The sequence below is a fragment of the Sarcophilus harrisii genome, chromosome 1 (genome assembly GCF_902635505.1).
Source record: "Sarcophilus harrisii chromosome 1, mSarHar1.11, whole genome shotgun sequence".
Taxonomy (NCBI): Eukaryota; Metazoa; Chordata; class Mammalia; order Dasyuromorphia; family Dasyuridae; genus Sarcophilus; species Sarcophilus harrisii.
The window spans coordinates 498,540,079-498,552,442 of record NC_045426.1 but is presented as its reverse complement, the minus strand read 5'-3'; the positions used below and the strand labels follow the sequence as shown (position 1 = coordinate 498,552,442).

At 36.1% G+C, this 12,364-nt stretch overlaps 1 protein-coding gene across 4 annotated transcripts in view; it reads left to right on the top strand.

The window, feature by feature from the left end:
* Positions 1-12,364, top strand: part of DLGAP1 (DLG associated protein 1) — a 1,087,876-nt gene that overhangs the window by 580,406 nt on the left and 495,106 nt on the right. The window lies entirely within an intron of this gene.

The window sequence follows — 12,364 nt, the reverse complement described above, 5'->3', positions numbered from 1 at the left end:
TCCCCCTAGTGTTTGTGGATCTCCTTATCTCTTCCTAAACTGCCTTAGGCTAAAAAAAAATGACTCATTGTGCCTTTTTTTCTTGAGACTTTCCCACTTAGAATTCGCTTTGAGGCTTTTTGTGGTTGTTTTGTAGGAGAGGTTTGGAGGTAGGCTTGGAAGTTGTGACCTTTCACTCTGCTATCTTGATTCAACATCCCACTTCTCATTTTTCAAATAAATAATACCAGGTTATCTTTTATTTGGGGGACAATGTATGGTGAAATGCATGCCTAACTGAGAGTCAAAAGAACTGTGTTTGAATTTGAATTCTGCTATGTATATGACCTTGGACAAGACCCCTAATTTCTTTAAGTCTCAATTTCCTTATCTGATAATATTGAACCAGATAACTACTAAAACATACATCATTTTTTTGTGTGTGTGGTTACTTGAATAATCGGATGTTCCAAAATGCTAAAAGTAAATATTTGAGAATAATCTGTTTTTTTGGAATTGCTAACTTTTTAAAAATTTGGATATCTCTCAACATGATAATGACCATAATGATAGTTGACATTTAAAGAGAGATCACTGGTTTACAAAAAATATGGCAAAAGTTTTCTCATTTAAACCTCACCATTACCTTGGGTGATAAGCAAGACAGATATCCCAGTTTTCAAGATGAGGAAATTGAGGCTCAGAGGTTGTCTCTTGTGCTAAATTTATGCAATTAAGTGGCAATTCTGGTTCTAGTACTTCAGGTTTCTGGCTCCAATTCCAATTTTTGAAGATTTAACAGAGTCACAAAAACTCGACCTTTAAAAAATCCTCTAGAATTCTCAGTAAATAAATCGGATCTTCTCCTACACTATAAAACCTCAGATATTCAGACCACCATAAATTCTCTCATAATTTTACTTGAATAGTGAGTCTATTTCATATTACTCTGAAAAACTATGTACTATTGCTTTATTAGAAGAACAAATATTAATTAAATTTAATATTATTAAGCACCAATTAAATGTTCAGTGTTTAAGGCAGTGCACATCATACAATCTGAGCTCTTTACATCTTTACATTGCTTTTTATCGTAATCACCAGAAAAGACAGATTGATATGGACTTATGACCTATTAGTGAATATGATACTAATCCTAAATGGAATTGGATAAACAAAAGCGGTATAGCGAAAAGAGCACCAGGCTTACAAGGTTCAGTAACATTTCATTGTATTAAAGATAAAGATATTTATGTGGTATCCTTTCTGGAGCTTTTCTGACTCTCACTCACACTGACAAAGGGCAGCTCAGAGTACAGCTATTTATCCTCTTGGGTTTCTAGGTATAACTCTAAAGGGCTGTGGGATTTTATGAATGCATAATTCCTATCTAGTATACTCCCCATTGATTATTAGCCAGAATAAATTATTTTTTAGAAAATGTATTACTACACATACATAGCAATGATAACTGTTATAGAAACACAGTGCACTCTCCACCTCTGCACAAACTAGAGACACATGTTCCCCTTTGTACCTATAATGTTTCTGGGGAAAGTGAGCTCAAACTTGGAAAGCTCATGTGACCAGAAAGTAAACTCACAGTTCCTGATTATTAAAAATCTTTTCCCTTCATGAAAATCTCATGAAGTTCTCCTTAGACATTGTTCTCTGCTGGGTTCCAAGAATTGTTGATCCTAAAATGTTTTTCCTTAGTGTGATAATACTACTATAGTTTATGACTGATGGTAGATTAACTCTGATGGATCCTCCTAGTTTACACAGTTCTTAGTGATTCCTTTTCTGTGGCTTGGCTAGCACTACTCCACCACTAGACTTAATTAACTTACTGGGTGGTGTGATGGCCTAGAGATATGTCTAAATCTTTCAGTAAATCCCAAGATATTTCCCATAAGGCATCATTTATCCTTATCCACTGATCCAAGCATTCCACTGCTCCCAAACTGAGAATTAGGCATATATAGTTTACCCTTTTGATTCAGTTAAGAAGCATGTAACTCCTTTAGTTACATTTTTTGAGGAAAGGTAAAAACCCCTTCTCTTTATAGTTATATTGCCTACCTCACAAGGTGTCAGTAATCAAAGACTGAAATTAGAATAATATGTTGTAGATAGAGTGCTGGACTTGAAAAGATCCAATTTCAAATCCTGTTTTGGACACTTATTATGCATGGGACTTCTCTGAGCCTACATTTTCTTAACTGTTAAATTAAAATAATAAAACTGAAATATATACTTCTGAATTTTGTTATAATGTTCAAATGAGATAATTGTATATACAGAAATAAGCAAATTTTAAAGCATTATAAAATGTCAATTGGGGGCCGGTAGGTGGTGCAGTGGTTAGAGCACCAGCCCTGAAGTCAGGAGGACCTGAGTCAAATCTGGTCTCAGACACTCAATACTTCCTAGCTGTGTGACCCTGGGCAAGTCACTTAATCCCAATTGCCTCAGCAAAAAATAAAATAAAATAAAATGTCAATTGGTATATAAGCAAATATGATCACATATATTAATTGATTTGTAACTGTAACACTGAAATTAGAACTGATTAGTCTGTCTAAGTACCTAATAGATGGGAGGGCAGGTAGCACTCTTGTGACAATTCTGGTTCTGTAAACATTTGCAAAGATTCATGAATACTTCTTAAGTAATATATTTTACATAGAAATAAAAATACCAATTTATATTATAGGACTTAAGAAATTCCACAATTCTTTCATATGTGTTTTCTGATATGATCATTACAAGGATTCCTTGGAGCATTTTTATTTCACAGACTATTAAATAGAGGATTCAGATATCATATGTAAACCAGTATGGTTTAGCTGAAGGAGCACTGAATTGGGGAGTAAGAGATTTAACCAAATCCCTGATCTGGACTACCTGATTGTTAAGTACTAGGTAACCCCTTTTTAAACCTCAATTTCTTCATATGATTAAAAAAAATGAGGGAACAGGTGTCGAATTCTTTAAGTTAACTGTGCAATCTCAAATGTCCTTCCCAGCTCTAAATTTTGGGGGGATTAATAATTCTGAATTCCCAATCCAAAACTCTTTTCACAATACACTCTTGCCTCTGAAAGGAAAAAGAAAGAAAGAAAGAAAGAAAGAAAGAAAGAAAGAAAGAAAGAAAGAAAGAAAGAAAGAAAGAAAGAAAGAAAGAAAGAAAGAAAGAAAGAAAGAAAAATGCACTGAGAAGAATCCAAATGAAGAACATGAAATTAGGAGACTGGATGGTGAAAGAATGTGACTAGAGGGACTTTTCAGGAGTTTGGAACTATGTAAGAGCCTTTGCTCTTCACATAAGATGGACCTGGACATACATGGAAACAAAACAGCCTGTTGCTGTACCTCACAGAAAAATAAAGGGGAATCCAAAGAAAATCACCAAAGGCAAGAGCATCAAATAAGGAGTCTAAGAAAAATGAATCTATATGACTGTCTTGGAGACACATGATTTCTTCATTACAGGAGGTTTTCAAGCACAAACCAGATTATTGGTGTACTAGAAAGAGTGCTGAATTTGGGGTCAGGGAACCTGGGTTCACCATGTGACATTAGGCAATTCAGTTTCTTCACCCAAAAACACATGTGAGGAGGGGATGGATTAGAGAACATCTAAAGTACTTAGCAACTCTAAATCTTTGATTCTATGATAATTTGTCAGTAATGATATAGAGTAAAACATGCTTTGGATGGAGGTTAGGCTGGGTGACATCTGAATATTCTTTTAACTCTACATCAATAATTCTATTATTCCAGAAGAATGTTTACCCAGGAAAACATCTGGGTAAAAATCTGATTGAAGCACTTACACAGGATCTTTGGGGAAATATCAGACTCTTAATGACCTATCATTTGAAAGCTTACTTATTCCAACTCGATGTGTGTGGGTAGCCATTTATATTCTTTCAGACATCATCTAGGAATGTTCATGTTTATGTGTTTCCTCATGTGTATCCTCTTTGTGCATCTTTCTACTTCTGTCTTTGTATCTCTCTCTGTGTATTTTTCTCATACTTCCTTTAATAAAGACTATGACTTATCAGTAATATGACAGTACTGAGTACTAATTGAGTGAAATGTATAACAGGATTTTTTAAAACTAATGATACCTAATAGGAGATCTCTCTTTAGTTCTCTATTAGTATGTCTTTGCTAAAAAATGAGATGAAACCAGAATTTTGTTTAGGAGAGAATTATTAAATGTTTTGATTAGTCAGGTGATAATTAGTGCAATTTATAGCATGCCTACATAAAGTTAGAATGCTTTAAAATTTAACATGTACAAATTAAAATCCTTTGATTTGGATAATTAAAACATTTTATTTTCTGGAAAATAGCTTCCAGTCATATCCTACGGCACAAAATTAAGAAATAAAGGATGTTTTTTAGAGTTCTGACTAAAAGAGTCATCTTGCTTTCAATCCAATTATTCATTAAGCACCCCCTATGTTCAAGACACTATTCCAACTGCTGGAATACAAATTTAAAATAGGCCCTGTTTTCCCAGGACTATATTCTGCTGGAATTTTAGAACACTAAAGACTATCTAGTGAAATAAGGTGGCTAGAGCGCCAAGCCTAGAGTCAAAAAGACTTTAATTCATATCTACCCTCAGATATTTGCTATGTGACACCAGGCAAACTGCTTAACCCTCTGCCTCTGTTATCTCTTCTTTATAATAAGCTAGGGAAGGAAATGGTTAAAAAAATGTTTGCTGAGAAAACCCCAAAAGGGTCAAGAAGAGTCAAATATTACTAAATGACTGAACCACAATCTACCCAATTCAATTCATTCTGTGATTCACTCATACTCCCCTCACTTAAACAGATGTATACACACACACACACACACACACACACACACACACACACACACACACACGAAAATTGTAGAAAAGAAGCCTTGATTTCTTCCAAAAAGTATTTATATATTCAATTTTCATTTATCCAGCATTTAGGCTGTAATTCTCCAGTATTCCTCTTTTGGATACATAGTATCCCATGATTCTCTGATTTTTAACACCTGCACCAAAAGTTAGGTAGAAGGAGGAAGAAGGAAAATTACATCACAATAGTACTCTTTCTCTTCTCAAGAGTTTTATTTTGGAAGTGATCAAAAAATCATGGCAAAAGTGAAAGAGGTTTTGTTATCTCTAGGTTATTTTATCTTTTACTATATTCCTTCTCCCCCAAAAATGATCATGTCCTTTCTATTTAATTCAATATTATTCTCCTTTTGTATAATACTTTTACTGCATAGTCAGTATACAGAAGTTCCATGTGCAACTAGAACCACACATTCTATTAGTGCTAGAGTTGAAAAAGAATGTGCAAATGCCTTTTGGTATTAACCAGTCATAACCTAGGACAACATATTTTAATTTCCCAAGTAATTGAATAGCTTTCAGACTAGGATCTGAATTTTTGCTTTTAAAAAGCAACAAAACAAAATAAAACCAAGCCCAGTGTTTCCTACAATGTTAGAAGTAGAAGAAACTTAGATCATTTCACAGTTCATTTTACAGATGAGAAAACCTAAGCCAAATGCAATGAGGGAACCAGCCCAAGATTCCTTAGTCATTAAGAAACAGAATCAGAATGTGAACCCAAGCCTCATAATTTCAAGTAGTGATCTTTCCACCACATCATTCTCTCAAGAGCTCACAGTGAACTGAAAATTTAAACACTTAAAGAACACTTTATATTTCAGTAGAAACTGATGCTTCCCTGTGTTTCTAAATGTGTTATTTATTTGGTCCTGGGAAGTAGACAAAAAGGCATTCTTAACCCTATGATGACACTAAGGTACCAGGGCATAAAGTAACTTGCCCAAAGTCACACTATTGGACAAAGTCAAGTCCAGAACTGAACTTCAGATCTTCAGGCTCCTAGTCTAAAGCTTTTCCCTGTGCGCCCCATCCTAGATTTCTTAGCATTCCATAATTTGATCAAAACCATATTTATATTTGAATAATGAGCACTCCCACTCATGAAGGACTCATAATCTATTGATTTCATCATCTCAGAAATTGGGATGAGCAGCCTTTGTAAATAGCCAATTGTTCAGATTTCTTGGCAAGAATCTCACATCTTCACTTTCACCCTGAAGATTTATTTCTACGTTGTGTTTAATTCTATATAATCTAGTTCTGTAGAATAGTTTCCAGAAGGCTAAAAGCACAGGGATATTTTTTTGGTGAAGCAGTTAGAATTGATTTGGCTAGGATTGCATAGCTAGTAAGTGTTAAATGTCTGAGGTCACATTTGAACTCAGGTCTTTCTGATTCCAGAGCCAGTGTTCTATCCACTGTACCATCTAAGCCCCCCTCCCCGCTTTTAAACCATTCCATTATCAAACAGAAAAAGACAGAAAAAGAAATACACACATCTGCATATATATACATACCTACATGCATACCTATACATACACACATACATATATATATGCACATGCAATTACACATACATAGACAAGAATCTAAAACAAAAATATGGCTGAAATATAATGTAGATTTCTCTCTCAATTGTGTCTAATTTTGACTTTGAGATCAATGATAACTAACCTTACTTTCTTTTTTTTGAGTAAATTCAACTCCTGATCCTTATTATTTTGTTTGTGTATAACTCTTATTTCCTATCCTGATAACTCTCTTACTTTAGTTCTACTCCTTAACTTGCCTTGCTATTATTTAACCTCCCCCTACCCATGGAAACCTCCTTATCTTCCCCCCCCCCATGTTTTCCCTACCTTTTTATCCCATTGCCATTAATCTACAAACCTTATCCCACTCCTGTTAATTTAAACACCATTTTGTACCCCTTAACCAATTCTCTCCCTCCTTATTTCTTTAGAGATGTTGGAGAGTACAATACCCTTCGTGATATTTATTTATTCTTCCTCCCTCATCTAATATCTCTGTGTCAGTTCTTCCTTTGTACCTTGAGTAGGATAATTACTATACTTATCTTTTCCTAGGCAGTTTTAATTTTTAGAGTCAGATCATACTCATCTCTGCCCCAATCTTTCTTTTGAACTACCCACTTACTAAGGTCAATCTTATATATAAGGCTTACATTTCCACATTAAATAAAAACAGCTTGTCGTTATTAAATTCCTTGAAATTAGTATTTGATGTTGGTTCTTATATGTTAAATTTTCCATTGAGTTTAGTTTTGGTTAAGACAAAATCCTTAAAAATCTGTAAAATTATTGAATGTCGATTTTTCTCATTCGATATTATGCTTAATTTTACTGGATATTTTATTTTTGATTGCAGATCTAGTTCTTGTGATTGTCAATTATATAATATTCCAGAACCTGCAGTTTTTTTTTACTTTAGCTCTTGATAGATCCTGAACAATTCTAATTGTAGCTCCAGCATTTTTAAATTGCTTTTTTTGTTTTTGTAAAATTTTCTCTTTGATTTGGAAGTTTCAAAATTTAAAAGTAAAATTCCCATGTTTTCCTTGTGGTATCTCTTTGAGGTGATAACCAGTGGATTTATTTTTCTATTTCTACTTTCTACTCTTGTTCTATCACTTCAGGACAATTTTCTTTGATTATCTTATATTATTCTGTCAAGGTTCATTTTTTTTTTTTTTGGTCATAGCTTTCAAGTAGTCCAGTTATTTTGTTTTATTTTCTTGCTTCATTCTATGTATTGTTTTTCTTATGTTTCATATTCTGTTCTATTTTTTCATACTTTATATTTTGTTTTGTTACTTCTTGATCTCTTATAGCTTCATTGGCTCTCCCTTATCCAATTTTAATTTTCAAAGAATCTTTTTTTTTTCCCAAGACTCTGGATCTCCTTTTCTACTTGGATGACTTTCTTTTTATAATTTTACTTTTTTTTTGGATGATTTTTTTATCAAAGTCTCTCATTTGGTTTTTAAAGGGTTTTTTTTTTCTATAAATGCCTTCTGGGAAACTAGCCATTTAGCATTACTCTTTGGGATAAGAAAGTTTTTTTTGTTTTGTTTTTACTTCAATGTCCTCCTCTGAAGATGAACCTCAGTCTTCCCTATTCCCATAGTAAGTTTCTATGATTGGGTTCTTTCTCCTTTGCCCACTCTTTTTTATGAGAATTTCTTAGTGTAACAATCTCTAATTCTGAGGTGGGGGAGGGTGATGCCTCTGCTTCAGTTTATTTCTCTCCTCTGGCCTGAAACCCCAAACCAAGATCTCCACCTTCCTCTAAGTGTCCATAGCCAGAAGATTCCCCACTCCATGGTTTCTGAACTTCTTGTCCAGAGCTGAATCTCAGCAGCACAGCTGGGCCCAGTATTCCCAATCAGCCTAGGTTTCCTTAAATTTCCCAGGCTAATACCCCCAATTACCTATGTTGTCCAGGAGGTAAAAGTTCCTATAGTTGGGCTGTGGCTACCTCTGAACCCAGCCAGCCTGCGGGTTCTTGCTCTTTCTGCAAAGCTGGTCTGGAGGTCTTTATATGCCATTTGGCCAAAGCTATCCTGGGTTCTTTCTCCCAATCTTCTTAGGTTGTCCCAGGAAGACTTGTTCTATCTCAAATCTTACTTGTTTTTCACCTGTCTGTATTCACTCTGAGGCACAATTTTGTTTTGTTTTTGGAGCAAATATGGAGAGCTTGGAATTCTGACCTACTCCACCATCTTCCCAGAATCCTCCCCCAGGAAAATGATTTTTTTAAAACACAAATTTTGACAAGGATGCATCTTGTGGCTACTTGACAGCAATTCATTATATACTTTTTGGCTTCATGCCAATTGTTCAGCAAGTTGTATTCCAACTTGCTAGAGAAAGCAAAGAGGTGCTTCCCTCAAAATTTTTTTTACAGTCACAGGAACAAACCTGGATCTCCTTTCAGAGAGATATGTGGGGTCCGAAGCTTTCTTCATTCTCCTTTGATTCTGGGTGTATGTGCATTTGTGTGTGTGCAGACAGAGCAGTTATGGGGAAAGAGAGAGAGACTCTGTATAGCTGAAAAGATACAGAGTAGGAAGGCCCTTGGGTATAGGAGGCACAGTTGGTCATGCCTCTGTAAGTGCCTTACACGTAGCAGATGCTTTAAAAAATGTTTGTTGAATTGAATGGAATTGACATTCTTTGGCACATGCTGAGACATCAGAACCCAGTACCAGGTGTCATTAAAGACTGATTGTACTGTGATTCCATGAGCTCAAGTTGGGCATCTGGCTTCATTCCTGAAATATGTCTGAAAAATGTGTTTGCAGACATATCAAGATAAAGAGTGTTTCACGAAGGATCCCTTTTCTTCTGGAATATACAGGACTATAATGCCAATCTTTGGGTTTCCAAATATTTTAGAGGGAAACCCCAGGCAGTTATAACAGTTCATGACCAACAAATTGCAGGAATAGTAACCCTAGAAACCCTCTTATTCTATTACCTTTCTCCAACTTGCTGTGAACAATTGGTCTATCTCTTCTCTTCTAGAGCAGGTCAGCAAATCGAATCCAAATCAATAGCCCCAGAGCCCGGCACAGAATGAAGTGGGCTTTCTTTCAGTCACAGCTTCTGGGCAGTGATCAGAAGCCTCAGGATACCATTCATGTTTATGATACACAGATACTACAATTTACAAATAAGCACGGACACAGCACTTTGACTCAGTTTCTCTATATTATTCTTTTAAGTATACCACAAAGATGCTACAACATGTTTGACTTCAGCAACATACACACACACACACACACGTGCGCGCACGCGCACACACACACACACACACACACACACACACAAAACAGTCTAACCCTCACCAACATCAGCAAGAGTCTGTCCCTGTGTTTTACATATTTTCTTTTAGACTTAGCACAAGTTACACACATGCCTCATGCCTTGAATTCCTTTGTCCCTCTCCTCCCCCAACCTAATTAATCACATTTCCTAAATCTAGATGAATGGAGATTCAGAGTAGCCCTGCAAGACAGAATCGGACTGGCTACCTTATCTCAGTTCCCTAAAGATAGTGTTGCTGTGATACAGAACAATTCACATCTCCCTTTTGCAATATAGAGACCTAGAGTATCTAGTAATTTGGGGGAATTTCAATCTTGATGGATGCTTATTCTTTCACACAAATCTCTCTCACAAAGTATAGAAACTCCTTTACAACAACCAATTCTCAGCATTACCTGCTATGTCTCTCAAATCAGAAATCTGTAATCATGCATTAAGCATGTACTACATGACTCTTATGCTCCTAATTTTATCACAGAAATCCCAGCAATATCTCTATCAGCAACTCAGATGTTTGACCTCCATCCACAAATCCAAGGATAAGTTTATCCCATAAGTCCCCAAACCAAGCCCCTTCCCAGAATTTATTCTGGATAGTCATGCAGAAGCAAGATGCATCAAAACAGGAATGCCCCATCCCTTATTTTTCTTTTCAGGCAGCTGTCAATGGGAGTTAATTCCACTCATCTCAGTGAGAGGGAGGACCACCATGTACCCTGCCTCTACAGCCTTTCAATACTTCATCTGAGCTTCTCATGTCACTAAAACTTCTCTGAGTCTTGACCCCTCCACCTTAGGGCTTTGGTCTTTTCCACTCATTCTGACTCCCAGATTTCTTGTCCATGTGATCTCCCTCAGTTACAGTGTGAGCTTCTAGAGAGATGAGTCTATCTCACTCCTTCTATTTGCATCCCCACTATTCTACACAGTGCTTGGCACACAATAAGTGTTTAATAAATGATTTGTTCTTTCATCCATTTATTCATCTTAAAAATAGAAAAAAAGAATCACAGGTAGCAATGCCTTAGAACAATTTCTGTAAACAGCTGTTCCCAGACTTATCCCCAGTCACCACCCTGAGGCTGCAATTACCTGAAAGGTGTCCTGGGTTTCTGACAGTACACATGTGCTTTATACAGTACCTACCTAGTTTATACACATTGCTGGCAGAGCCTATAGTCTCATGTGGTGTAGCCAACAAACTTCCCAATGGGTTCTCCACATTATGGGTAATCTTTTCTCAGCTCTGGTCCTATTTGACCCCTTGTTAATCTTGAATGTTGGATGCTTGAACTGTCTAATAGATTCATTTCACAATCTAATGGATGCTGCAATATTCAGCATGATTCGGGGTACCATCGTTAGCTTCACAGGAAACTGATTGATTCCATTTTATATTTATTTTATTCATCACCTACTCAAGCAGTTAAGTATCCCAGAAAAGAAAATTCTGGGCCCATAGTCAGGAAAACCTGAGTTCAAATTTGATCACAGATCTTTACTAGCCATGGGCCTAAGCAAGTCACTTAATCTCTATGCCTCAATTTCCTCCATGCCAAATGGACTTAATAATAGCATCTGCTTAAGTCAGTCAATACATGTTTATTCTGTGCCTACCATGTGCCAATCACTGTGTTAAGCAATGATGAGGCAGATAAGAAAAAAACCATAGCCCCTGCCCTCAGGGAGCTTATAATCTAATAGGAGAAGACAATGTACAAATGTCCAATGTCCAAAAGGAATGCAGAAAGGGAGGGGGAGAAGAGAGTTGGAATGAGGATTAGAGAGGAAGGGACATGGTAAAAAAAAAAAAAAAATCATAGGAGTCTCAGAGTAAAGCAACCATGTGAAAAATCTGATGTTCTGAGCTGAATTCCCTTTTTAAATGGAAGTTTTGAAGTTCATGACTCCATGCTTCAATCAGATGGACACAAAATATTGATGAGGTAGAATTCCAAGGCTGATCTTGGAGGATGATATTATCCCAATCATGAGCTCCCTGGGGCATGGCAAAGTCAATCAGGGATACTACAAAGTGGTACAGCCAGGTGAGCCCATTAAAGGGACCTCCCAGGGTGGTTGTGAAGATAAATTGAGATAATATTTATAAAGTACTTTACAAATCTTTCAAAGTGCTATATTTATGCTAATATTTATCATCATTATTGCTATCTGTGCTCACCATTGTGCTGAACAACATAAAGGTTAGGGAAGAAATTGTAGGGAAAGACTGGAAAAGAAAAGGACTTGAGATGATCCTTGAAAAATATTAGAATTTAGAGAAGAGACAAGTTTATTCCAAACTGGTGAAATAGAATCATACAGGTATTTAGCTGAGAATGCACTGAACAGTGAAGAGATTGGTCTGAATGGAGGAGGTGCTGTTAGCAAGTATTTAGAAATTAAAAATGGACAGGTGAAATGAGGTCAGGCCATGAAGGGCTCTGAATGTCAAGATAAAGAATTTGGACTTTATTTAATACATAATAAAAACGTAAGGTGCATTTTTGAGCAGAAGAGTGATAAGATGAAAGAGGTATTTTAGAAAGATTAGTCTGGCAGCTAAACAGAGAATGACTTAGAGGACAGAGAGATCAGAGGCAGGGAAAATTGCTAT